The sequence below is a fragment of the Armigeres subalbatus genome, chromosome 3 (assembly GCF_024139115.2).
Source record: "Armigeres subalbatus isolate Guangzhou_Male chromosome 3, GZ_Asu_2, whole genome shotgun sequence".
In the NCBI taxonomy this organism is placed as follows: domain Eukaryota; kingdom Metazoa; phylum Arthropoda; class Insecta; order Diptera; family Culicidae; genus Armigeres; species Armigeres subalbatus.
Genome location: NC_085141.1, coordinates 367,173,260 through 367,199,763, shown reverse-complemented (window position 1 = coordinate 367,199,763; position 26,504 = coordinate 367,173,260). Strand labels below are relative to the sequence as shown.

The following is a 26,504-nucleotide window of genomic DNA, read 5'->3' as shown; positions in this document are numbered from 1 at the left end:
TCCTCTACGGACACGAGACCTGGACGATGCTTGTGGAAGACCAACGCGCACTCGGAGTTTTCGAAAGGAAAGTGCTGCGTACCATCTATGGTGGGGTGCAGATGGCGGACAGTACGTGGAGGAGGCGAATGAACCACGAGTTGCATCAGCTGTTGGGAGAACCATCCATCGTTCACACCGCGAAAATCGGACGACTGCGGTGGGCCGGGCACGTAGCCAGAATGTCGGACAGTAACCCGGTGAAAATGGTTCTCGACAACGATCCGACGGGCACAAGAAGGCGAGGTGCGCAGCGGGCAAGGTGGATCGATCAGGTGGAAAATGACTTGCGGACCCTCCGTAGACTGCGTGGTTGGCGACGTGTAGCCATGGACCGAGCCGAATGGAGAAGACTCTTATATACCGCATAGGCCACTTTGGCCTTAGTCTGAATAAATAAAATAAATGGTGGTGTGGTGCAAATTGGTCAACTGATTAAAAAGATATCTCATTTTTACTCAATGTGTTTTACTTTTTACAACAATGCGAGTCCCGGAAGCTTAATAATTTTGGCTCCGTTATGTTTGTCCACATCTGAGCCTTTGGAATTAGGCTTTAAATAAAAGAATAAGAAGAATATTCATTTATTGTCTTTGATTCATGAAGAATGGTTAAAAAATTAATGAAAGACTTAACTCGGGAGTGGCTCGTGACTGGCGGCTGGATTTTTTCGAAATACCCCAGAAATGAAAGATAAGAAGCTATATTTTCACGTAGTTGAAATTTTAGCGATGCTCGTTTGGGATAAAATTGTTTTTCCAAATACGCCGTGCTCTGTTAGGTTTCATAATAAGCCACACTTCCCTAGAAGCTATCGAAAGCTTAAGATATTTAAAAACACGATGAATTCCCAAATTCATTCAATTAATATTCAGTTAGATAATAATAACATGTGCAAGCGAAGATAAATATCACGGGATATAAAAAATACAACCTTAAAAATCCATCTAATTCAAACAATGTCCATCGGATTTATTGAGCACTCCCACAACTCGCCAGCATCCCAAATTAACTCAACAAACGCGCAAATTGCTACAAATCCAAGGTCAAGTTTAATTACATTGACATACAAATGTCCATCTATTTAATTCAACGCTTTGTTACTACCCTCGCATTAATAAAATATTTGCAATATTGCTTGAAAGATAAACATTTACTTCAACGTGCATGACTCGGTTTTCAACACTAGAGTTGTAGCCAAACGCCATTTGGTTGATGGAAGGAATGGAGTCGGAACGAAATGTATCGGGGGACAAAGTAGGACGGAATATTGATGGACGTTGCCAAGAATCGTAACGAGTTGCCATACATGTGTTCACCGAGGTAAAGAGTTCAAGTGAAATTTGCGAAGTTTTGCATTCCAGGAACAGGATGATTTATGTGGTTATTGCTAAGATGTCTTACCGCGGTTGAAATCATGCGAAATTGTGGAGCAATCGTACGTACCTGCGAAGAAAGAAACAAAAAGATCATTAGATAATTTTACGTGTTGTTTTTGCCATTCCGTTGGATTTCTAATTTGAAGGGTCATAGTTGAGGTGAGGTCAAACCGTCGAGTATCATATATCAATACATTGGCTTTAGTTCAATGATAAGAATTCACGTTGTTCGGTAATTTGAATGTATTTCTCAAATTGATTAGCAACATGGTGGAAAAAATATTTTGTTTTAAATTCAATATTTTAGAATCCCCAATGACTGTTATCGATAACAAAAGCTATGTCATAATCCATTCAAATGAATTGAATGGTTTCGATTCTGAAAACAAATTCTGTGCATCTTTGCAATTTATCTTAGAATTTAATTAAAACAAATCTCATCATTAAATTTAGGATGTAGCACGATCGTTGTTTGGCAAACCGATTAACCCATGCAAAGTAGCGTTCACACGTACCCCCTTCTCGGTTTACAAACAAAAAGTTCCTTCACCTACGACGTGATAAGATGAGAAGAACTCCTTTAAATGACAGCAACTAATTCATCTTCCTCCGGCGCTAAAACCATGTCACACCGCATACGAGCTTGGTATACAAAAGCTCTCGACTCATCATCGTTATCGTATAGGGCAGCCTGCGCAAGTAAGGAGGAGGGAGGCGTACCTAACGATAATTACTGCCACGCACTGGAAAGCCGACGATGGATGAGTAATGATGTGTTGGTTGGCGTGGCGCTGCTCCGCGGTGCTTTGTGGGTCTTCTTCATGTTGACTGCGGGCTGTGAGCCGAACTGACTGCTGCAGATGAAGAGCCAGTCCGCCGATCGCTCACATGGCTCCCCTGCAGTGCTCCTCATTGGCTCGGGATGATGCAAAGTGCACTCGAACTTGTTACTAAAACGAGGCAGGCACCTACCACCATACTACTGGCTGGTCCGGGATGGGGGCTCATTTTTGCACTGTCACACATTGGATCAACCTCATCACGTCCCGCGTCGCCTTAGTATCAAGCAACTAGGGAGATAATCACTCTTGTATGTGCACACGCGCCAGACCTCTCGTACATCTTGATTAATTAGTGCTCAGAAATGCGATAAGGCGGTTGATGCGCGGTGATCCAGGGGGCCGAAATTGTATATATTTCAACTTGGACAAGACCGGTTAAATGATTAAACCAAAGATGCAAGCTTCACAATAACTCAACGTACTGTTGCGAAGTGATTCATATTATGGACTTTTGACCACCGGCGTATTTTTCACGAAATAGTTTTTAAAAAATTAATAGTTATTTACTTTATTCCTTTTTTCACATCTTTGTTGGTTAGATTAGAAAGATAAGGCGATGTACCAATAAACAATCAGTGATCCACAGTACCACTACTTTCAGAATATCTTAATAGAAACTGCAAACTGGATGGAAAGACGTTCCATTATATTCTTTTTCAGATCACTGTACCATCACCCGGTGCGGTGAGAACGACGGATAAACCTACTCCGCTAACGTGACGACTATGAGACGCTTAACTCCGATGGGAAGGGAGATTTCATTAAGATTATATTTTGTGCGGTATTATTTTTTCAGCATTCAGCGCAAAAATTCCTACATGTCATCTTGGCCAGGTTCCGGTCGTCCATCTTCAAGAGTAGGTACTTGCGAAGACGACCGGCGGACACTTTTCCATCTCATCTCCGGTGTTGTCCACCTGCCTCGGATCCAGCCCAGAGAGTGGTGGTGTTCGGTGTTCGAAGGTGCTCGGAGGTGAGTGAGGCAAATTACCACCGCCGCCGGTTCGTGAAGGTCCAATGCATTTCAATGAGCGCGAAAATGATTTATGGGTGCTGGATGCTACCGCGGAGGAGATATCGCGGCAACGATGATGGTGTCGGTGGTGTTGGCAACTAAGGGTATAAAAAACGACAGCAGAAATCCAAACGTTTTGCAGTCGTCAAGAAGGGAATTATGAGTAGAAAAATGACATCCATGGGCAATAAAAAGCAATAACGATGAATTATTATGCAACAATTCGTATGACCACGCGTATTCAGGTGGCTTTTCGTTTGTACGGGTGTGACCCTCTAAGTGGATAACGAGAAAATGGTGAGAAGTTTAGCTTTAATTTCAATTAACGATTCCGACAGTACGGTGAGTAACAGTTTGACTTCATGGAACGATCTTACCGTTGTCAGGAAATACTTTTCAATCAACCTAAAGAGAAAATGTATCAATCTACAGGCAGCACAATGAGGCATTTAATCCACGAGTTATTTATTTGTTATTTTGAAACATAACAGGGTGATCAGAAAGGTCACAAGTGATCAATACTATAAAAGTGGTTGGTAATATATTCCACAAAACCGGAAATTATCATAATGTGGTTTCGGTTGTCCATTAGTTATGGTATTGGCCGGCATCTATCAGCTGGATGATTCTTCTCGTACGAAACGGAATCGCACGTCAACGTGTTTAACCCTTTAAGACGACTTTTTTTACGGAGATTTATCGTACAAATTTGGGTTTTTTGATTGGATCCTGCCAAACTAGTATAGAAAGAACTGAAAAGGCATTGAAATTTTTTTTCGGATATCCTAGGATTCATTTCATTTCATTTATTTAGTTTACATCTTAACAGATAACACTGATTCAACAATTTGACGCCACAATGCACGGTTCGAGACTGCATCTCTCCATCCTCGAATACGGCCCACGCTCGCCAAGTCGTTCTGCACCTGGTCTGCCCATCTCGCCGTCTCGTACCTGCCGAATCGGAAGCGAACATTGTCGAATCTATGACAAAAGGTCAAAGGACAAAAGGTCGAAAGACAAAAGGTCGAAGGACAAAAGGTCGAATGGACAAAAGGTCGAAGGGACAAAAGGTCGACGGGACAAAAGGTCGAATGGACAAAAGGTCGACGGGACAAAATGTCGAAAGGACAAAATGTCGAAAGGACAAAATGTCGAAAGAACAAAAGGTCGAAATTACAAAATTGGTTAAAATTGAAAAGCCATAGTATTGAGAACAATACAAAAGAAAGCTTTGATGTAAGTACCGTCATCGGAGGTGACACTTGGCACAATAAGAGTCAGGTTGGCCCACACGCTTACTTCAGTTCACCCAAATATGGGTGAAGAGTACCTATAATCGCCAAAAAGTGCACATACGTATTTATGGGTGAATTGACGTTTACCTATTTATAGGTAAACTGATTTTACCCATATTTAGGTACTTACAAAGGAGCGAATTATAGGTAAATTTCACCCATATTTGGGCGATTTTTTGTGCTTTGATTACTGTTTGACATACTGATTGATATAGAAATGTTTTGAAATAATATTTGTAAAACATAAAGATTTATATTTAAAAATTTATTTTTAAAAAATTTACCAATAATAAATTAATCATAATTTAAATCGAAAGCCGGAGGAGATGAGAATTACGCGTCGCCGAACTTGTCTGCTAGTTGAAAATCCGATGTGGCATGAGCGACGAAGATCTAATTCCATGGCTAATTCATCGGCTAATTCTGTGAACGAAAAAAAAAGTAATTTTAATGTTAGGAACGCGGTGGTAGATCCATTCCCCTTCTTGACATTTTTGAACGAGGACGAAAATGACTGGAATAATGGCGCTGCCTCAATGATCCTTCTCTCATTAGATAAATACTTACCAAAAGCAAGAATCGCATGGACCTTTCTATTTGGAAAGTTTTGCTTTTTGGCGCTTCTCTCATCAGCTCCAGGATATAATAGATCGAGGATCACAGATTTTTTATTTCTGCTGCAGGTAGGACCGGTTCCACTGTGTGGAACATTGGAAGAGGAAGAGGAAGATCCGGTGGGTAGTTGGTGAAGTCCAAGCTCATACCACTGCTGACCGGCTAGTGATCGTATGGTTCTAGTTCTCGGATCGATTCTCGGATAAACGTGTGTCAGTGATGAAATATGATGTAGAGGCGGATGATTCAAATATAGGATGGGTTGATCTTGCAGCTGTATGTCGCCTGGTAGTTCCGCTGTTCAACTTTCTGGGACGCAAAATACAGTCTCGACGCGACTCTTCCCTTGGGGAGGCGTATGCATTAGGCATTGGTTGATTCATTCTTCCGGATATCATTTTCCTCTTTTCACCAGATTTTTCCTGTAAAGAAAATCATTGAAAAAGTTTAACACCCTGAACTATTAGCAGTAGCACAATCGAACTTACCAGCAAACTTCACCGGAAGCAATCTGCCGTAGGAGTATCCGAAGCTCGATCCGAAGTAGACAATTATTTACATGAAAATAGTCCGTTTTCCAAACATCTGAAATCTAGAAAACATGCAAGTTTATTAAATTGCTGACTTGCCCATCTTTTAGTAAAACACATTAATGCTTACCTTGATTAAAAACAACTAAAATTCACAGATTTTAAAATGATTTTCAGTTTATCAGAAAAAACACAAATTGTTCCAAACGAAGTAAAAAGTTAATGTTATTATTTTCATCCATATATGGGTAAACATTTTCACCCATATTTGGGTAAATTCAATTTTTCTAGATTATAGGTAAAGTTCACCAATTTTATTGGTGAATTTAACCCATATTATTAGTAATTTATGAATTACTCAAATATGGGTGAATGAAGTACCTATTTATAGGTAAACTGATCTAAGCGTGCATGTTTTCAACAAATTCAGTACAAGGAAATTGTAATATTAAATACCTTTATGAGCTATTCAGACAGCCGACCTACAGACTGTTCGTGAGAACGATGACCCAATCTTGACTTGAACCAAATATACTATATTAACAATATGATTCACTCTCACGAAATTTTGGCGACACCGCATGTGGCGCCATCCGTGCCCAAAAGGATCGATACACACTGAAACGAAACTACCCAAAATATGAGGATCGTTAAACACACACACACTTCAAAATGTCATCAGAAAAAAACTAGGGATGCCTGATGTTTTGTCGTGCACATAATCGATTAAAGTTAAATAATGTTCAGCCAAATTGTAGTAGACTTGTTTTTGCTAATATGTATAATCAGGGAATCAATTTTTCTTGGATGCGCTTGCGAAACAAGCGACAAAAGAGAACCAACGACAAAACTTTGTTTTTGTCGGAGATAATAATGACAAAGATCCGATTTTTTTTGTCAGCAACAAAAAAGAAGACAATTTTGTTGCTAACTTTTCATCCCGTTATTTTGCATTATCTCTACAGCAAATCTCGGTTTTAAGCTATCATAGTTTCTGCTTTTATGGAAATATTCGAGAATCTAACTATGATTACAAAATTAGCATCGTATTCTCGAAAATATCAGAGCATGCAAGCCAAATGATTCTTGTCATATTGTTTTTGGGTTCTGACAAAGGCTTGTTGCGAGGTGCGTTTGTCAGTAACAAACTCTGTTGACGACAAAGGGTATATTGTTGGGCGTTGCTCGAATATTGATTCCCTGGTATAATAAATTTGATTTTGAACGTTGAACACGTTGAATCACCATATCAAAAATGACACACGGTGAAACATTTGGAAAGCTAAGAGGTTGCTTTTGAAGTTAATATTCTTCATTCACATCTCGCTTTATACTCGTTCTTTGTTTTCACACTTTTTTACTGTTTGACGGTTTTCATCCTATATTGGGCTAATTCTGCAGCTCGTTTTATTTTTTATTATTTTGTTTAAATTTTAAAAATATTTAGGGGCATCAAATAATATGATTCTTTGGGAAATTTGACAATAAATTAGTCAAAGAATCGACTGAGACTAATAAAACAAGGTTATACTTTTGGGAAGTATTGATTTGAAAAAGACACTTTTATACACATATCGTACAAGAGTTCATGCATTTTACTTATATATATATATATATATATATATATATATATATATAAACTAGCTATTCAGTTTGCAATCAACCAAATTGATCACATGGTTTAAACATATACGAACGTAGAACGAAAATACTTCAAGCACTTATTCACTTCAAGCACTTATGGGGGAATTCGTGAATGAATCAAATTGATTTTGATATACAGGGGTTGGCCAGAATGATCGGGACAGGAATTTTTTTATTAAATTTCAAATGACCATAACTCAGTGAAAAATCAACCGATTTCTTTGGTTCTTACAGTGTTTGACGGGAAAATTAATCAAGTTTTGGAAAACGGGATCAAATTCATGTTCAGGCCGCTGTATACCGGAGATTATTTTTAGACCAACATTTGAAAAGGGCGTAACAGCCAAAATTTATTCCTTCTGATTCTTCGTCTTCATATAAAGCTATATACACAATTCTCATAGACTCCCGTCATACGCATATCTGTCCCATATTTGCTGAGATTTCCTATGTACATGGGACAATTATGCGTAGAACGGCAGTAGAGGTGAGCGCCGGTCCGAAAATCGTCGGTAGCGACAGCGCACAATGGTCGAATTCGTCAAATTTCACGACATAATTCGATAACTCGAAAACCATCTGCGCTAAAGTTTTTACGTTGTCAGACGAAATTATCTACAAGAAAAGATCTATTTTTGGTGTAAGTTGTCATTAGAGTGGCCCTTTTGTGACAAATTTTGTAAAATGTATTTTTTTAATCTTTCAAATTAGGGGGTCGTACTGTTCTACAAAGTTGTAGAAAATTTAATTCTAAGCATTTTTGCTAAAATAATATTAATTTTATCTCATACAGGTAATGTTTTATGACAAAATTACTAAATTTAGATAGGGTGGTCCCGAGAAAAAAAAACAATTTTCAGCTTCTACTTTTTTACTTTTTTTACTTTTTTTAGAACAGTACGACCCTCTTATTTGAAAGATTAAAAAATACATTTTACAAAATTTGTCACCTTAATGACAACTTACACCTAAAATAGATCTTTTCTTGTAGACAATTTCGTCTGAAGACGTAAAAACCCTGACACTGATGGTTTTCGAGTTTTCGAATTGTGTCGTGAAATTTGACGAATCCGATCATTGTGCGCTGTCGCCACCGAAGATTTTGGGACCGACACTCACCTCTACCGCATAATTGTCCCATGTACATAGGAAATCTTATTAAACATGGGACAAATATGCGTATGATGATAGTCTAGGAGAATTGTGATTTAAATATTTGCTCAGAACCACAGGATACCACTTGGTGCAAGAACGCTGCCTACTAGAACAATAGCGTGCATGCGACAATGGGTGGAACCGGTTTCACGGGTTTTACGGAAACGGCCATATCTCAGGTTTTTGTTGTCCGATCTGTAACATCAATATAGTAATCAACTCAGGAAGAGCTTTAGTTTATGTAAAAAATATGAAAAGAGTCAACGTTTCACCCAAGCAAAAAATACAAGCGCTCAAAAAATATCAATTTTGACATGTTATCAAATAATCCGGATTATCTCCGGTGTCCAGTGGTCTGAAGATGGATTTGATTATTTTCCAGTCGAACACTGTAAGAATCATAGAAATCGATTGATTTTTCACAGAGTTATGGTTATTTGAATTTCGATAAATTTTTGCCTGTCCCGATCATTCTGTCCAACCCCTGTACATCATTGTAGGATACCACACTATTATTGCCCATATTAACTCAATTTTCAAGGAATATTATCAAATTGAAATGTATTTTCGTCATATATGAAAGGCATGTAGAGGAAAGCTATGAGAAGTGCTTTTATATAACAAATAAATCTGGTTGGGACTGCGTTTTTGCAAATGTTTACGTAATTTGAATATTAGTATTTATTTTGCTTCGTCGAAAATTTTACAACAGAAGTTATATTCTTCATTAAATAATGCAATAAATGAAAATAATTTTGGCCATCGAGCCCATGTGTTTTCAAAAGATACCAATAGGACATGGCCAAAGGTGCTGGTTGAAAGAGATGGCGCCACTACATTTGTAGTAAAATTAATTTTCTTGTATGGACAAATCATCCGTTCTCTTTAACTACGCATCACAGCGATATATGACCTAGGTAGAAAAGCTACAAATATTTTTCTGATTTTTTATACCCTCATTGCATTTTTCAACTTTAAACAATAAATGAGATCTGATTACAGCTCCATACTAAACTCGAGCGATTTACTACAAATTTCTTTATGACTGCTCTCCACCTAGAGTGTACAAAAGTAACATTCATAACTTACGCCATTCAACGACAGTTGTCACTGCTGTATATGCAAAATTACATTGATATAAATACGCAGCATCGCCACCTCTCGTTTGGTAGTGTCAATATCGCAATTTATACCAGCAGGTGCACTAGTGTTGTTGAAAAGATTTGAAAGGGCCTCAAGCGGATTTTTAGCTAGAATGCCACTGGTCTCGTCCTATTCTTGTTCAACCAGTGCAAAAAAAAATTTGCACTTCGTTATGCCATACATGGGGTTAGACAGAATGATCGGGACAGGCAATTGGGTATAAACAAATATACTATATTAACAATATGATTCACTCTCACGAAATTCAGGCGACACCACATGTGGCGCCAACTCGCGTCCAAAAAGGTCGATACACGTTATAATTAAACTACCCAAAATATGAGGATCGTTATACACACGCACTTCAAAATGTCATCATGAAAAAAATAGGGATGCCGGATGTTTCTTCTGGGAAATTAATCGATTATTTTTTTTCGAATTCTATCCGAAAATCAAATGTTGTAGCTGAAGTGTGGTAGCCATTATTTTTGTTAAAATGTATAATAAATTTGAAATTGCTCGTTGAACTGTACCCGACGGAATGGTACCACTGCTGGTGTAGGTACCATATCGAAATTGAGGCACGGTAAAACAGGTTGCTGTTAAAGTTACCATTCTTTATTCATTTCTTGCATTGTAGTTGCTCTCTGCTCTTACACCATTTTGCTGTTTGCCTGTTTTGTTCATATATCTGCAGCTCGCCTCGATGCAACACTTTTTTGATATTTGAGAATTGGATTTTTTTTTAATAGTTAAAAGCATCAAATAATATAATTCATTGCGAAATTTGACTTTAAATAAGTCAAGGACTCGACTGGTACAAAAAATCTAAATATCGACTCGGAACACTAGGCGTGAGAGAAAAATCATGTAGCTGGTTAAACAGCAACTGTCGCTCATAAACTCGGCGAGCGAATCGAAAAACATCATTTTGGAGAGAATCTGAACGCATTGAAGGTAGCAAGTCCGCGAGGTGGTCAATACAAAAGCCTCAGAAGTTCTTGGTTTCATTCATACTCTGAAGCAGAGGCAGAGAGAAACAACCGCCTCCAATCTGGCCTTATGGCGTTATATTCATATCTACAAGAAAGGGTGCATTCTCGATTTACGAGATGTACGATCAACAACAAACCAGACGAAACTAAACGAACGAACGATGAAAGATAATGCAAGGCCACGGCTTTCCGTAAAGCGAATTAGGCTGATTCGTGTGTAACCGCATATTCTGATGCTCGATCAGAATATCAAAATCGAGCATCCGAATATCTGGTGAGAAAGATTTCAAACTACTGGAATTATATTTAATAGTAATAATTCGTCTAATTGTAAATCCAAATCCAATGTAAAACTACTACACAATCTCTAACTATTTCCAATACTTTTGATAATAAAAAAAATTGCGAAAAATACCCAGCTTTGTCCGGGTGTTCCGTGTTTCAAATGTTTACCACAACAGCTGACCCAAAATTGTATTCTATTGATTTTTTACCTTTCCCCGTTCAACTCACCAACCAACCTATACAAACCTAGCGGATCCCAAAACGAATTGATTGGGGAGAAAATCTTGCAAATCGATCAACCCGTTCGCAAGTTAAATAGTCAGGAAAGAAATCTCGCTTAACTTTTCAAAAGGACCTAAGTAACATTTTTTCATGAATTAATTTGAATACAGCAATCAATAGCTTTCGTTTTGTTCTGTTAACTGCGGTATTCAAATTAAATCATGAAAAAAATGTTACTTAGGTCCTTTTGAAAAGTTAAGCGAGAAATCTCAACTCATTTTTATTATAATAAATAAATAAGGCTTAAAATAACTTAACGTAAAATTTTTTTAAGAAAATTATTTTGAGCTTTTTAGTGGAATGTCTTCACTTGCCATAAGCCGAGTTTGTACCTTCCCATTTAATTCCACCACTTGATTGTACCTTGACAGATACGTATTTCGACCTCAACAGTAAGGTCATCTTCAGTGTCTCGTACTTGACTCGTACTCGAGTCGAGTCAAGTACAAGACACTGAAGACGACCTTACTGTTGAGGTCGAAATACGTATCTGTCAAGGTACAACCAAGTGGTGGAATTAAATGGGAAGGTAGAAAGTCGTCTTATGACAAGTGAAGTTATTTAGACTATAACTTGGTAATAATCGCTTCCTCCTTTGTTTATATGATGATTGGAAGAAAACAAATAGAGGAATCTCATTTAATAGGGACGTGGTAAATAATAGATAATTTTTTAACTAAAAGGTTCCGTTTCAGAGAGAAAAAAAGTTGTTCGGGACCCCTTTTTCAAATAGTCACGAAATGAAAGCTTTAGAGCTATATTTTTACGTAGTAAATGTATTAGCGATGCTCATTTTTTTGTCGTAAAGGTCCCCCATACACACTAGCATGCATAATCCCATTTTTGAGAATTCCCAAATCGTTATCAATTTTTTAATATGATTTGACAGGGAGAAACGAAATTTTGTGAACAATCTGCTCGATATGAGAGGCTGATACAAATACAATTCAAACATAATTACATTTGTGGTACAATCTCTATATATAAAAATGAGTTTGCATTTCCTTTGAGGCAATATAACTCACGAACGGATTGACCGATTGGTACGGTTTTCTCACTAATCGATTCGTCTTCAGGTCCGCTGTGTTTCTATAGGTATAGATAGGTATAATACCGTGGACCCCCGGTAATATGACCGCTTTTAATCTGAACACTTTTTAATTTGAACCCCGTTCGTTTGAACATCGTTCAAATTAAAAATGGTTCAAATGTCATTTAACACGTGGAATCGAGAAAAGAAAAATGGAACATCGTGGAACGGAATGCAGAATCAAAACAAACCCGCAAAGAGAGCAGCCAGAAACCAGTTTTTCTGATGCAAATAGAGTAACCAGAAGTTCAAATTAAAAATGAACCCCGTTAATTTGAATGAGGTACCGTTCACATTATCGGGGGTCCACGGTATTACCAAATTTTGAGGAGAAAGTTGAGAAATTGTGGAAATACAATTTTGAGGCGAGTTGTGAGGAAACCCAATACGATGGCGCAAAAAATGTTCTAGAGTGCATCGCTGAATGAACTCCACAATTGACAGTAAGAATGCAAAATATAGTCGAGTCTCTACATCTCGATGTTCTATATATATCGTTATCTCTCCCTATGTCGATGGTTTCCTCGGTCCCTTGAATCTACATACATTTTGGCTTTCTACATCTCGATAACCTCCCTATCTCGATGTGTTGTAATCGTATTTTGTTGTGGATTCACTCTCCTTATGTCGATATGTTCAAATTTTTAGGCTACTAGACCATCTTTGGACGATAACAAACACATCAACAATAAGTAATGACATTTGTTTTGTTGTCGTTTTGCATAGCAACAAGCTTTTTTGGATCTAGTACCCATTTAAATTTTTCTTCCATTCCTCGATCTCTCCCTATCTCGATGGCCCCTTCAATATCTAGAGGTGGAGAGGCGACTGCAGTATAATCCCGAGCAAGGTCGGGTACGTTCAACTAGTTTTTTTTTTGCAAAATCATCGAAAAATAATCTATTAAATCCCAAAAAATATCTGATATTGGATACGAAATCGAGAAAGCACAATAAAATTAGCTAATTAATTTTAGCGGAAATATCTCACCGTAATGCTACGTTTTGAAAGGGCAAGTGAATTGACTTACTGTCCGTTCAAGTGAGTTGAACGAAGGTGTTTGGACGCGTTTAATCCAAGCGACTTGTTCAATTCACTTTCCATGTCAAAACGTAACATAATAATCATACCCATTATGATAAGCGCAACATAACAAAACGCAATCGGAGAGTGTCATCTTCCTTGCTTTCCGCTCAAGATACATATTCATTCAATCAATGGTGGGCAGCGAAAATTTTCAATTCATAATAGGGAAAATGTTAATAAAACAATAAGTTGAAACGCAGGTGTTAAGTTCCAGTAGGAATTTAGGACACCGAAGAGGAAGAAGAATGATGCATTGGAATAATATCGATAATATTCATAAAGAATTAATCAAATTTCTTGCTGAAGAAAATGATTGAAATGTTTACAGTGGAAAAATTATTTTAATGTTTGCGGAACGGCTTTCACAGTTTGAACGATTGAAGCAAAATTGTAGTTTATCTGCATTGCACAGCTTCATCGCAATATTTACAGTAGTGTTTGCATTTAACAAAGTCGATATTCCGGTAATCGATTTATTTATAATGTATGGACATCCCACACTGTTAAATGGCATCGAACAAATGTGTGACTACTCACCGGAAGATGGCAGGAGGGTTTTCCCGCACAAACTAGAAAAAAACATGTTTAGATTCCTCTTTGCTTGCTAGATGATGTAGTTATCACCGGCAAATTGTTCGCCATTTCGATGTATGGGAAAACTCGAAGTGAACCATATTGTTAATATAATATATTTGGTATAAAACAAGTTGTGAATTTGAAATTCCAAAGATTTTCAGACCGGTGCATATCACTAATTGATGATTAGGAATCCGCTAGACCTGTGAAAAATTAATCGCGAACAGCCTTGCAAATCAGTCAAATCACTGCAGAGTATGCAGAGAAAAGCTCTAATTTTTATTAATTTTGCCTTCGGTGAAAGCATGGATACAAACCCATAGATATAAAAATGAAATTCTAACTCAAGAAGAATATTGATGCATTTAAATGAAAGGCACTAGAAATGTTACGATAAAATGTTACGATAAAACATATTAATTACATTATTAAAATCAAACAAATTTATCAAAAGATATTTGGCAGGTGAAGTTGCGAATACTTTCCTGCTTAACTAACATCAAATACTTTTTTCAAGAAAAGTACGAACTGTTGAGAGTATCCACGTGTGATATATGCTAGCACCTGGATGCTGGCAACTGTGGATAAAAAATCTTGCGAAAAACTAACTAATGCCTTCAATTATTTTCGACCCGAAAGAAATTGAATCAATATTTTCTAACGCGCCGCAAGCATTTCGGATCACAATTATCTATTATTATTAATATATCATCGAAATATGTGTAAAATGAAAAAATCGATCTGTTGATGATCGATTTATTCAGAAAAGTATGGACATCCCTGCACTGTCGTATGACAACTTTTCTACAGCATGACTGTCACTGTAAATTTGAAGGAAGATTTGCTAGAATAAACAAGAAGAAAACACATTTAGATTCCTCTTTGCTCGCTAGATGATGTTGTTATCACCGGCAAATGGTTCGCCATTTCGTTGTATGGAAAAGCTCGAAGTGAACCATATTGTTAATATAATATATTTGCTTGAACCCACAACCTCTAATTTCTACACAAAACTCTACCACCAATATGCAATATGCATAAGCACATTCATTCATTTATTTAACTTACATCTAAACAGAAACCACTGAATCAACAAATTGACGCCACAATACACGAGTTAATAATTCGAGAACACGGAGTTCTTTTTGAAAAAATCTTAAACGTCTAACTACCTTCACTGTTCACAACCAACTGATTTATTATCCTCAACTTAACTATATTACAAGTATGCTGAGTCTGCACTGCCTCGGTAGCTACAGGTTCGATGATCGCCCTCGATATCGTTCGCCTGGTTCTGCTGATGCGCCTCGATGTTGCCAACTCCAAAATGCTGATATCGATGGGAACGTCGATGGAATTCCACAAAGTCCGGTCGGCAACGATGTTAACTCATGGTTTGAGGCCGCATCTCTCCATCCTCGAATGCGCCTCAAACTCGCCAAGTCGTTTTAAACTTAGTCTGCCCACCTCGCTCGCTGTGCTCCACGCCGTCTCGTAGCTGCCGGATCGGAAGCGAATCCCATCTTTGCAGGGTAGTTGTCCGAAATTCTTGCAACATGCCCTGCCCATCGTACCCTTCCGGCTTTAGATACCTTCTGGATACTGGGGTTCGCCGTAGAGCTGAGCTAGCTCGTGGTTCATTCTTCGCCGCCACACACCGTCTTTTTGTACACCGCCAAAGGTGGTCCTAAGCACCCGTCTCTCGAATACTCCGAGTGCTTTCATATGCATAATCATGATTATATCCTGGAACACTAATGCAGGATCGTTCATGCTCTGTACCATGAGGTTTTTCGTTAATATTGTATAAAATACAACATCACGCATGTTTGAGTGTTACTTAAAATGATTCGTAAGGTTGAATCACCGAATAATGTGCATAATGTAAACTGTTATCTACGGCTTAAGGCCAGTCTTTGTGTACATGCTTCAGAGTTTATTTCTTACTTAAAACCAATAACAACGTCACGTTGAAATAAAACCAATAACATCCCATTGTAATGTATAGGAATGTATAGGAAGCCGCGTTAGCGAAATAATTATACGACACTGATTCAAAGATACCAAAAATAACGTATTTCACTCAAAGATGCACTCGAAGCGACACGTGTTACAAGTATTAATATTTAAGTTCTCGTCCCGAGAACTAATCAAAATCATACAATGCTCGCCCTGGCTGCTGAATATCCACTGTAAATTGGTAAAAGAACTGCCCATGAAATAAAGAAGGAGAAATCTCTGGGAAATGTAATAAGCTAGATATTTTTTGAAAAACATGTTTTCAAACTTGTCGTATATTTAGTATTTTTCATGTATACAGAATTAAAGATATTTAAATTTTGTTCATTCGACTTTTTGTCCTTTCGACCTTTTGTCCCTTCGACCTTTTGTCCCTTCGACCTTTTGTCCCGTCGACGTTTTGTCCCCTCGACCTTTTGTCCTTTCGACCTTTTGTCCTTTCGACCTTTTGTCCCTTCGACCTTTTGTCTCTTCGACCTTTTGTCCGTCGACCTTTTGTCCTTCGACCTTTTGTCTTTCGACATTCTGTCCCAAAGCCTGCTGTTCTATGTACAGAGTCAATATATACAAGGCTGGGATTCAATTGATTTATGGGAAACGTACACTAACACCTAAAACGTACATTATGCCTAACGTTGACCCATAGAGCATGGAAAAGAAACCATCAGCGCTAGCTGGATTAATATTGCTTGTCTGCAAACCGCAACCTCTGCAGCATCCATTCTTTTCTGGGCAATTAAAATGACGTTCTCGAACTCTGTGTAACGTAAGTCGTGAGCAATAAAGCTGTTTAATTTGAAATGTACACTCGTCTGTCTCAATGTTCGGCACAAAATACGATTCATAATTGCTGTAAACGAACGGCGATATTTTTACAACTGTCTGACAAACCCTTTAAAAATTAATTGCAGACGCAATTTGATCTTCACTGCTTTCGGGCCGAGCTCCGCGAGTTACGATGCCGGCGCGACGGCGTGAATAAATATCTAAAATAGACATATTTATGTTTCGTTTTACGTACTACGCGGTTGTACCGAGCACCCACGCTACTGCCGGCTGGTCGGACAGGTGATAAAATTTGAATGGAAAGCATTTAACCAGACATTTTACAGCAGAATCCTGGGTGGGCTTGAATGGACGTGAACGAACAGCGTCTGTGGGTTAATCCAGTAGAACTGATCGTACAAATGTGTATCAAATATCATTTGCAGTACTGTTTTATCATTGTTAGCTGCAGCAATACGAATTGAAACCCTTGTCGAACAATAAATGGGAAACATTGAATCCGTAAAAAAATTAGAACATTCAATTTCCGCATTGAATTTCAAGCAAGCAACGTGAAACGACAGAAATGTCATATACTGTCGATCAGCTGCGACAGAATTCTGAAGGTGTTGAAAGCAGAGTTTGTCCTCCGCGTCAACGCTGTGAATAACTGTAGGATGCAGTCATTTTGAAATGCGCTTAAAATCTTATAATGTTGCTACACAGTTTTCCCAAATAAAACTATACCTTGGATTTTAATCATTCTATCTCTCTGGAATAGGTTTTTTAACAAATTGATATCCAGAGTTTCCCAAGCTACAACAAATCATTTAAATACCATTAAAATCATCATGAAATTCGGAACAACCCAATATTGAACAATGTATTTTTTTTTTGTTCTGTTTGCATTGAGCTGTCCCATCTGAGTTGGAGGGTCCTTATCCTTGCATTAAGTAAATGGAATTGGAAAAAGTAGTTTATTCGATGTTAAAAGATTGGTCATTGAACGGTACTCTGAAGAATATTTATAAAATAAAATCATGAATGATAGCCATGAAGGCATTCATTGACATATTTATAAATGCATACCATAAGAACAGTTTGTTTCCGTACAGTTAGCCTATAACAATGCTACCTCCGGGGCACCGTACGCATCAACCAATGAGTTACTCCGTTCAGCATTTCTCAACCCAACTGGTTTCCACTTGATGGTGAAACTTTGACATTCGAATTCATTTTCCACCTCTCATCAAACTCTAGACAGACAGAGTTCTCCTTCTGGTGTTTTTCCGGAAATTACACAATACATACCGTTCCGGATCCGGAGCGTTGTTGGTGGTGTGATGAATCTGCTACTCGGTCACGTCGTTCATCTCCGTCCGTGGTCGCCAACGCGAACGTGTGAAATACAAAACGGAAACATTTCAAACTTCCTGATGAGGTGAAACCGATGCAACGGAGTTTCTCCAACTTAGTTGTGCGCCGTAAAGCATAAAACTCTCTCCTCTAGTGCTGATGATGATGATGGATCTATTTAAACCGGTGGTGGTGGCATTGGTACGGTGGTTGCATCTCGAAACCGAAATGTATCGATATCGTAGGTGGGATTCTCCCCATGCCCGCCCCATACACAGAAAAGAACCTTCATCCATGCATTAGTAATTAGTCGGCCAATAAATATTGCAAGCGTAGGGAATAAATGGATTTTGCAGTTTGAATGTGCGATGGATCTACCAATATAGAAAAATAAAACTTTTCTGCTCGTATCTGAACTGTTGATTTGTTCTTATTGTTATTTGTCTAAAAAATTATGAAATTGCCGGAAGAATCTCAATGAAGAAAGAATTAGAACTTGGTTGGCATTGTACAAAAATATGAGAAAGTTAGTTCTGAAAATGGATTGCGAGAGTTCGGCTACGTGCCTGGTGCTGGGAATTTGGTTTCATCAACAAAGCTGCGGAGGTCGACGGAGGTCCTTCGTAGCTTAGTAGGGAAAGCACCAGTCTAGCGTACTGGTTTCGTGGGAACAAACCCCACCGAAGGAAGTGGTTACCCTCCAATACCTTTTCCGAACTAAATTTATCACATGTTGTGCATATGCATAAATCGAATTTCAGACATAGTAATAAACAGAATTTGCAGAAGAAATTAAAAAAAAAGCCGAGGATATTGAGAGGAACTTGAAATTTCGAAGGAATATCCAATGAACTGCCGAAAAATTTATCTAAGAATAACAGAAAATTTGCTGAGGAAATTAAGAAGAATTTGTCGAGGCTATATCAAAGAATTTGCAGATCAAATCCCGAAGAAGTTTCCTCTCTCTGAAGAATTGGCCAATAAAAAGTTCAAATAATTTGCCAAGGATATCAAAGAACTTGCCGAAGTAATTTGGATGAAGTTGCCTGGATAACCTTTTCCGATAAAAAGGTAAATAATTTGCCGAGAAAATTGAGAAGATTTGGCTGAGGAAGCTTAAGAGCATTTGCCGAGGAAATTTTGAATGATTTTCCAATGAAATACCCATTAAGTTACCGAGGAAATCACTAAAAATTTGCCGAGGAAACTCTGAAGCATTTGCCGAGAGTTCAAAATATTTGTCAAGAAAATTTCGAAGCATTTTCCGAGGAAATTTCTAATAAATTGTCGGTGAAATACCCAAGAATTTGTCGAAGAAGTTCTAAAGAATTTGCTTTGATTTTTTTAAGAATTAAAAGAAAAAATTCCAGTCAATTTGCCGAGGAAATTGAGAAGAATTTTCTCAAAAGAATTTTACGAGGAATCCCCGAAGAATTTGCCGAAAAAACTTAAAAATTTACTAAGAAAATTTCGAAAACTTTGCTGAGGATATTTCGAAACATTTGCCAAGGAATGTTTTGGAATTTCGAATAATTTGCCGAAGAAATTTGGAAGAATTTGCCGAGAAAATTGTTAATTGCTTAACAAAGAAATGTTGATGAAATTATAAATGATAATTATCGCAAAAGGATTTGATGAAGAAATTGTAAGAAGTTTGTCAAGAAAATTCCGACGAAATTCCAATGAATTTCCCCTAGAAATTTCGAAATATTTGCCGAAGAAAATTTGAAGAGCTTTCCGAGTGAATTGCGAAGAATTTGCCAAGGAAATTTCGAAAAATTTCGAAGAATTGGCCGAAGTTATGCTGACGAAATTACCGAGGAAAACCCGAAAAAAATGCAGATGAAGCTTCAGAGACTTTGTCAGAAGAATTGCAACGAATCTGCCGAAAAAATTTCGAAAATTTTGACGAAGAAATTGTAAATAATTTGCCGAGACATTGCACAGAATTTGCCTAACGAATTTCGATGGAACTACCCCGAAGGATTTGCCGAAGACATCCTGAAGAATTTTCCGAGGAAACTCAGAAAAAATTGTCGAAGAAATTTCGAAGAATTTGCCAAAGAAATTGCAACAAATTTGCCGGAAAAATTTCGAGGATGTTGTCGAAGAAATTTCAAACAATTTGCTGAGAAAATTGCACAGAGCTTGCCGAACTGATTTCGATGGAATTACTGATGATGTGCTGGAGTATTTGTCGAAGGCAAAGAAGTTCTGAAAAGTGTATCAGGAAATTCCGACTAATCTGCCGACGAAATTCCACCGAATTTCCCCAATAAATCCCGGCATATTTGCCAACGAAATTTTGAAGAATTTGCCGAGCGAATTGTGAAGAATTTGTAGAGTGAATTGCGAAGAATTTGCCGAGGAAATAGCCGAGAAAATTTCAAAGAACTTTCCGAAGATATCTTGAAAATTGAGCAAGGAAAACTTGCAAAGAACTTGCCGAACAAGTTTCGATGGAATTACCAATGATATCACGAAGAATGTGCTGAAGAAATTCTAAGAAATTTGTCAAGAAGATTTTGCCTAGATATCTCTAAAGAATTTAACGAGAAAATTTCGTAGTACTTGCCGAGGAAACTTCTATAATTTTGCCGGGAAAGTTTTGAATCATTTGCCGCGGAAATATCGTGAAGAGCTTGGCGAACAAATGTTGATGGAATTTTCAATGAAATTACGAAGAATTTGTCAATGAAATCCCGAAAAATTTGCAGAAGAAATTTGTTCAAGGAGATTATGAGACTTGTTTGCCGATTGAAAAATTTGTCGGCGGCGGCGCGATAGATCATTTTCAGCCGTTGGTAATCGGCAGCGACGGAGTGGCGGCGTGAGTCGGCGTGAACTTATTTCAAGCAATTGAAATTTTCCAAAATTCTTAAACAAATTCTTGCTGCTCCAAAAATTACTTCGAAAGCTGCTCCAAGAATTGCTCCGAAGCTTCCTCCAGGAATTCCTCCGGAACTTCCTCCATGAATTCCTCCGAAAGTTCCTCCAGGAATTCCTCCGGAATTGCCTCCAGGAATTCCTCCGGAACTTTCTCCAGGAAATTTTCCGGAACTACCTTCAGGAATTCCTCCGGAACTTCCACCAGAAATTCCTCCGGAAGTTCCTCCAGGATTTTCTCCGGAACTTCCTCTCGGAATTTCTTCGGAATTTTCTCCAGGAATTCCTCCGGAACTTCCTCCAGGAATTGCTCCGGAACTTCCTCCAGGGATTCCTCCGGAAGTCCTCCAGGAATTTCTCCGAAACTTCCTCCAGGAATTCCTCCGGAACTTCCTCCAGGAATTCCTCCGGAACTTCCTCCAGGAATTCCTCCGGGAGTTCCTCCAGGAATTCCTCCGGGAGTTCCTCCAGGAATTCCTCCGGAAGTTCCTCCAGGAATTCCTCCGGAAGTTCCTCCAGGAATTCCTCCGGAAGTTTCTCCAGGAATTCCTCCGGAAGTTCCTCCAGGAATTCCTCCGGAAGTTCCTCCAGGAATTCCTCCGGAAGTTCCTCCAGGAATTCCTCCGGAAGTTCCTCCAGGAATTCCTCCGGAAGTTCCTCCAGGAATTCCTCCGGAAGTTCCTCCAGGAATTCCTCCGGAAGTTCCTCCAGGAATTCCTCCGGAAGTTCCTCCAGGAATTCCTCCGGAAGTTCCTCCAGGAATTCCTCCGGAAGTTCCTCCAGGAATTCCTCCGAAGTTCCTCCAGGAATTCCTCCGGAAGTTCCTCCAGGAATTCCTCCGGAAGTTCCTCCAGGAATTCCTCCGGAAGTTCCTCCAGGAATTCCTCCGGAAGTTCCTCCAGGAATTCCTCCGGAAGTTCCTCCAGGAATTCCTCCGGAAGTTCCTCCAGGAATCCCTCCGGAAGTTCCTCCAGGAATTCCTCCGGAATTTCCTCCAGGAATTCCTCCGGAAATTCCTCCAGGAATCCCTCCGGAAATTCCTCCGGAAATTCCTCCAGGAATTCCTCCGGAAATTCCTCCAGGAATTCCTCCAGGAATTCCTCCGGAAATTCCTCCAGAAATTCCTCCGGAAATTCCTCCAGAAATTCCTCCAGAAATTCCTCCGAAAATTCCTCCAGGAATTCCTCCGGAAATTCGTCCAGGAATTCCTCTGTCCCAGTGTGGGGGTGTAATGCCAATAAGAAAAAAAGATTCCTCCAGGAATTCCTCCAGAAGTTCCTCCAGGAATTCCTCCGGAAGCTTTTCCGGAAGTTCCTCCAGAAGTTCTTCCAGGAATTCCTTCGAAAGTTCTTCCGGAAGTTCCTCCAGGAATTTCTCCGGAAGGAACTCAATCAGAAGCTTCTACAGAATTTCTCCAAGAATTTACCCAGAAAACCTTAAAGGATTTATCTGGGAAATTCCCTCGAAAACTCCTCCGAAATACCATAAGGAAAATACTCCAAAAATTCTCCCGCTTTTTCTTCAGGCAAATTTAAAAATTCTCCAGGAATTCACTCAAAAATACCAACAAGAATATCCGCAAAAAATCCTCCGAGAACTCTTCCAGAAATATCTCATGCTCTCCTGAAAATTTCTCGGAGAATTCTCCTAGAAACTGCTCCGGGAATTCCTCTTTCATGAAGGATTAGTGACGGTTTTTTTGTGGGAATATCCAAAGGAGTTCATAAAAGATTTTGATGATCAATACATGCAGTATTTCTTGGAGAAATTCGCAAAGCAAATCCTGATTTGAATCTCATAAGAAATTTTTATATAAATTCGTTGATAAATTTCGTGTGGATTTCCCGATGGGCTCGAAGGAGAAATTGTATAAGGAATTCTTTAAAGAGTTTCTCTGGATTTAGAAGTAGACGTACTAGTTCATAACGAATTTCGAAAAAAATGTCGATTTTCCAAATATTTGTTAAATGAAGTTTTGAAATATTTTCAGACTAAAATATTCTACTACGTACTGCCGAAGAAGTTCTATAAGCAATTACTCTAATTCCTTAAGAACAATTCCCTTATTTCCTGAATATTAAATGTCAGGTGGATTTTGTTTGAACAAATATTGTTTTATTTGACCGAGCATACATTGTACAACAAGAAATCTAGTGGTTTTCTAACAAACAATTCAGGCTGAATGAACTACTTTTCCAGACGAAATAGGTCCTTCGTTAACTTTTAATTTTGCTGGGTCTAGACTGGAAATGAGAATAAATGCTTCATAATTATAAAGAAGATAATTGTTATATGAAGTTGGCTGAAAATATTTACTCCGATAGGAGCTAGATAAATTTCGACTTAAAGGTAAAAACGCCTCGGCATGGTAAAAAGTTTTCGGCGGTGTCTAGGTCTAGAAATTATGAATATCTTGGCAAAGTAATTCTTTAAAATTTGCAGAGAATATCCCTAAGAGTTTGCGAGGAAACTCTGAAGATTTTGCCGAGGATATTTCGAAGAATTTACAGAAGAAGTTTTGAAAAAATGCTGCTGAAGATTGACGCACACCTTGAGTAATTCTCTACTTTACATATCAGTTCAGTATAGTTACAGTATGGTAATAATATGATTATATTTAACTTAATTAACTTATTTAACTTAAAGCTCTAAATTCAATATTTTACTTTCCAGAAACAATATTCTACATTATTGGTTTGAAGAGGAATATTAGAAGACCTCTTCGCCCAATCAATAACAATAACTCAAAACGCTCAGTAGAAAATGAAACCGACAATACACTCATCCCGGACTTGGAACTGCCTCAGAAAACGCAAAAGACAGTGATTGCATGACTGTACGGATCCAGATCTAAACCACTAGATACAGCACATCGGCAGACAGCCGTAGACAAATTAAGCGAGGGCTCCGTCTGTCACAAGAAGAAACGAATGCATGGCATGCATATGGACGGAGGAAGCAACCCAGAACGAGAAAATCCCAGAACTAAGACCTGCTGAATAAATGATAGCTCCAAAGCCGAGGCAAAGCACTGCTGGAGCGTCTTGGCTCCGTTGTCGTTCGTGTGACTGGAGGTTTTTTTTTCCTCCTCTGTTTTATTAGAGCTCATTTGTGTGGTTACATTTCCACCTTCAGTCTAGTCTGTACAAGATATGTGCCCGCCGATAAGTGTTGCTCCGGAAGGGAGCTCCGTGCAGTGGGCCGAAAGAAATAGGCGGTGTCATCCCGTGCTGGGGCTGCGGCGGCAGCAGCAACAACAACGATTTGTGAGTTTTGTCGGCATTATTAATATCATCAGTCGGGCAAAATGGGGCCATGAAACGGATGGAAAATGGGTAGAATTGGGACGGTTCTTCGTCTCGACCCTACTGACCTGCGATGCAGCCAGTTGCGAAAGAATTGTGGTGGGCTTTCGTTGTTATCAGAAGTGGGGTACAGTTGCCGGAGGCCGAATAGACTTGAGACGGTCGATCTATTTTGCGATCTATACACTACACATATATGTCCTGGGTTTAAAAATAGCATTATTCTTGAGAGACTTGAAGCAACTTAGAATTTGAAATAATTTAAGTCGAGTCTTTACGAGTAACAGATTACTTACTGTTTTACACAACATTTATGCGGAAAGTAATTTTTTTGAATTGTTTTAAATGATTTTCTTTGTATAAAGAACGTTAATTATACCAAATCATGACAAAATGTTATTATTCTTAGATTGTATAACGTTGAAACAACTTCTTTGTTCGAGAAAACGCCACTGTGTGGCGGTTGTGAAAAGGAACACCCAAACAGATGATTATTAATGAACGAAAACGGGGAACTAACAACCGGAAGGTCAGCCATCAACAGTCGAGATATCTAACCAGGCAGGCAGTAACCATGACCGAGAAACATGAGTTTTTTGGAACAAGCGGGCGGCGGTATATGCTGATATGTATTGAGGTCAGATAATGAGGAAATGTCTCCAGGTAGGCTCGTTGCCATTAATTAGAAATAAAGGTGAACAAAAAAAATGCAATTTTAGTATTCAGGCAGGAACTCAGGTCTCACTCATGATTTAGTGCAACAATACAATTATTGAATTATGGATCCACCCTGAATTGAAAATAGAAAAACAATAACGTTGAAAGATGTGCACCTGATCTGCATTCGACCTTTGACCTTCATATTTGGTACCAACAGATAGGCGGCACAATGCCAATGGCATAATTGTATCATAAAAAGCAGATCCAACCATGGTACCCTTCTTCTTCTTCTTTTTCAATGGCTCTATATTCCAACTGGAACTTGGCCTGCTTTTCTATGTGCGCCATTGCATGAGTATGTATTGGATACATTATGCCCAGGGTGTCGAGAAAGTTTCCAATCCGAACCGAGAATCGAACTCGCCATCTCGGGATTGGCAATCCTACGTCCTTGCTCGCAAGGCTACTGGAGGACCCTGGTACCCTTGACATTTGAGCCAACCACCAACGTTGAATGTTTCCATTTTTACAAGCGTTCAAGTGGGTAGAGGAAACTTCTATTCTTTGCATTGTATTGCAAACCTCAGAGTGATCAGACCATGTTGATGTTGCCAACCGAAATGGTTCGATTTCTCTCTTTGTAAACCTGAACCGGGCATTACAAAACAGTTCTTCAGATGAAACATCCTTTTCAACCAGAAAAAAATATGCAAATAAACATAACATTACTAAAATTCAGTGAAAAAAGGTACTGATTTTCATCGTATTCATTGCAGAACAGAAAAAGAGAGGCAATTGAAAAGGACTTTCGACGCAAATAGTTAAACTTTCACATCACAAATTTCCAAAAATTGTATCACGATATAAACATATTGTCAAAATTCCGCTATGATCGTGTGCGCTCAATATGTTCTTCTTGTTTTTCAATATGTGGGTAACTATTTAAACCAGTGAAAAACTGTTCATTTTTGCAGTAACTCTTGTTTTACCAACTCTAACTCACTGACTGGTATTCATTCAGAAATTGACAGTTAGCAACTTATTTCACGCAATGAGCTGTCAAAAAGGCCGAAAGAACCCTAAATTAATTTAAAAAACTCTCAAAATTAAATAAAATTTACTTAACCCTTTCGTTATCAACCCCCCTTTTGAAAACAAAAATAATTTTTTTTGGCTATAACTTTTTTGTCTTTTGCAGGGTTTGCAGAAATCGCTCTCAATAGATAACGAACAATGATTAAAGAGAGGCAAAAACTGTTCCGAATCATAACAAGCCATGATAACAAATTTATCAAACTTGTATACAAGTATGAAAAAACAGAATCGGATAGGCAGCTCCCACATAAAAACAGTGATTCTCGCTTTGTTTTCACTCATTTCGTGTTGATTACTGCACAGCTGTATAGAACAAGTTTAAATGTATTATCAGAACCAGTGCTCCCCGCTTTTGGAGCTTTCTAAAAGAAATTTATCATGGGGTATAGCCCCCCGAATCAGTTCTCTATCATGACAGCCTGCGAAAAAAGTCACTCGCGGTAT

The 26,504-nt window shown here is 38.5% G+C and overlaps 1 protein-coding gene and 1 long non-coding RNA gene across 2 annotated transcripts in view; both read right to left on the bottom strand.

Moving 5' to 3' along the window:
- LOC134226360 (beta-1-syntrophin) overlaps positions 1-26,504 on the bottom strand; it is a 728,606-nt gene that overhangs the window by 597,125 nt on the left and 104,977 nt on the right. The gene's annotated exons all lie outside the window — the stretch shown is intronic.
- On the bottom strand, positions 4,890-5,785 carry LOC134223509 (uncharacterized). The gene is made up of 3 exons (XR_009982602.1): positions 5,677-5,785; positions 5,141-5,610; positions 4,890-4,996 (listed from the first exon to the last, which is right to left on the bottom strand). It is a non-coding gene; the product is annotated as an uncharacterized LOC134223509 (long non-coding RNA).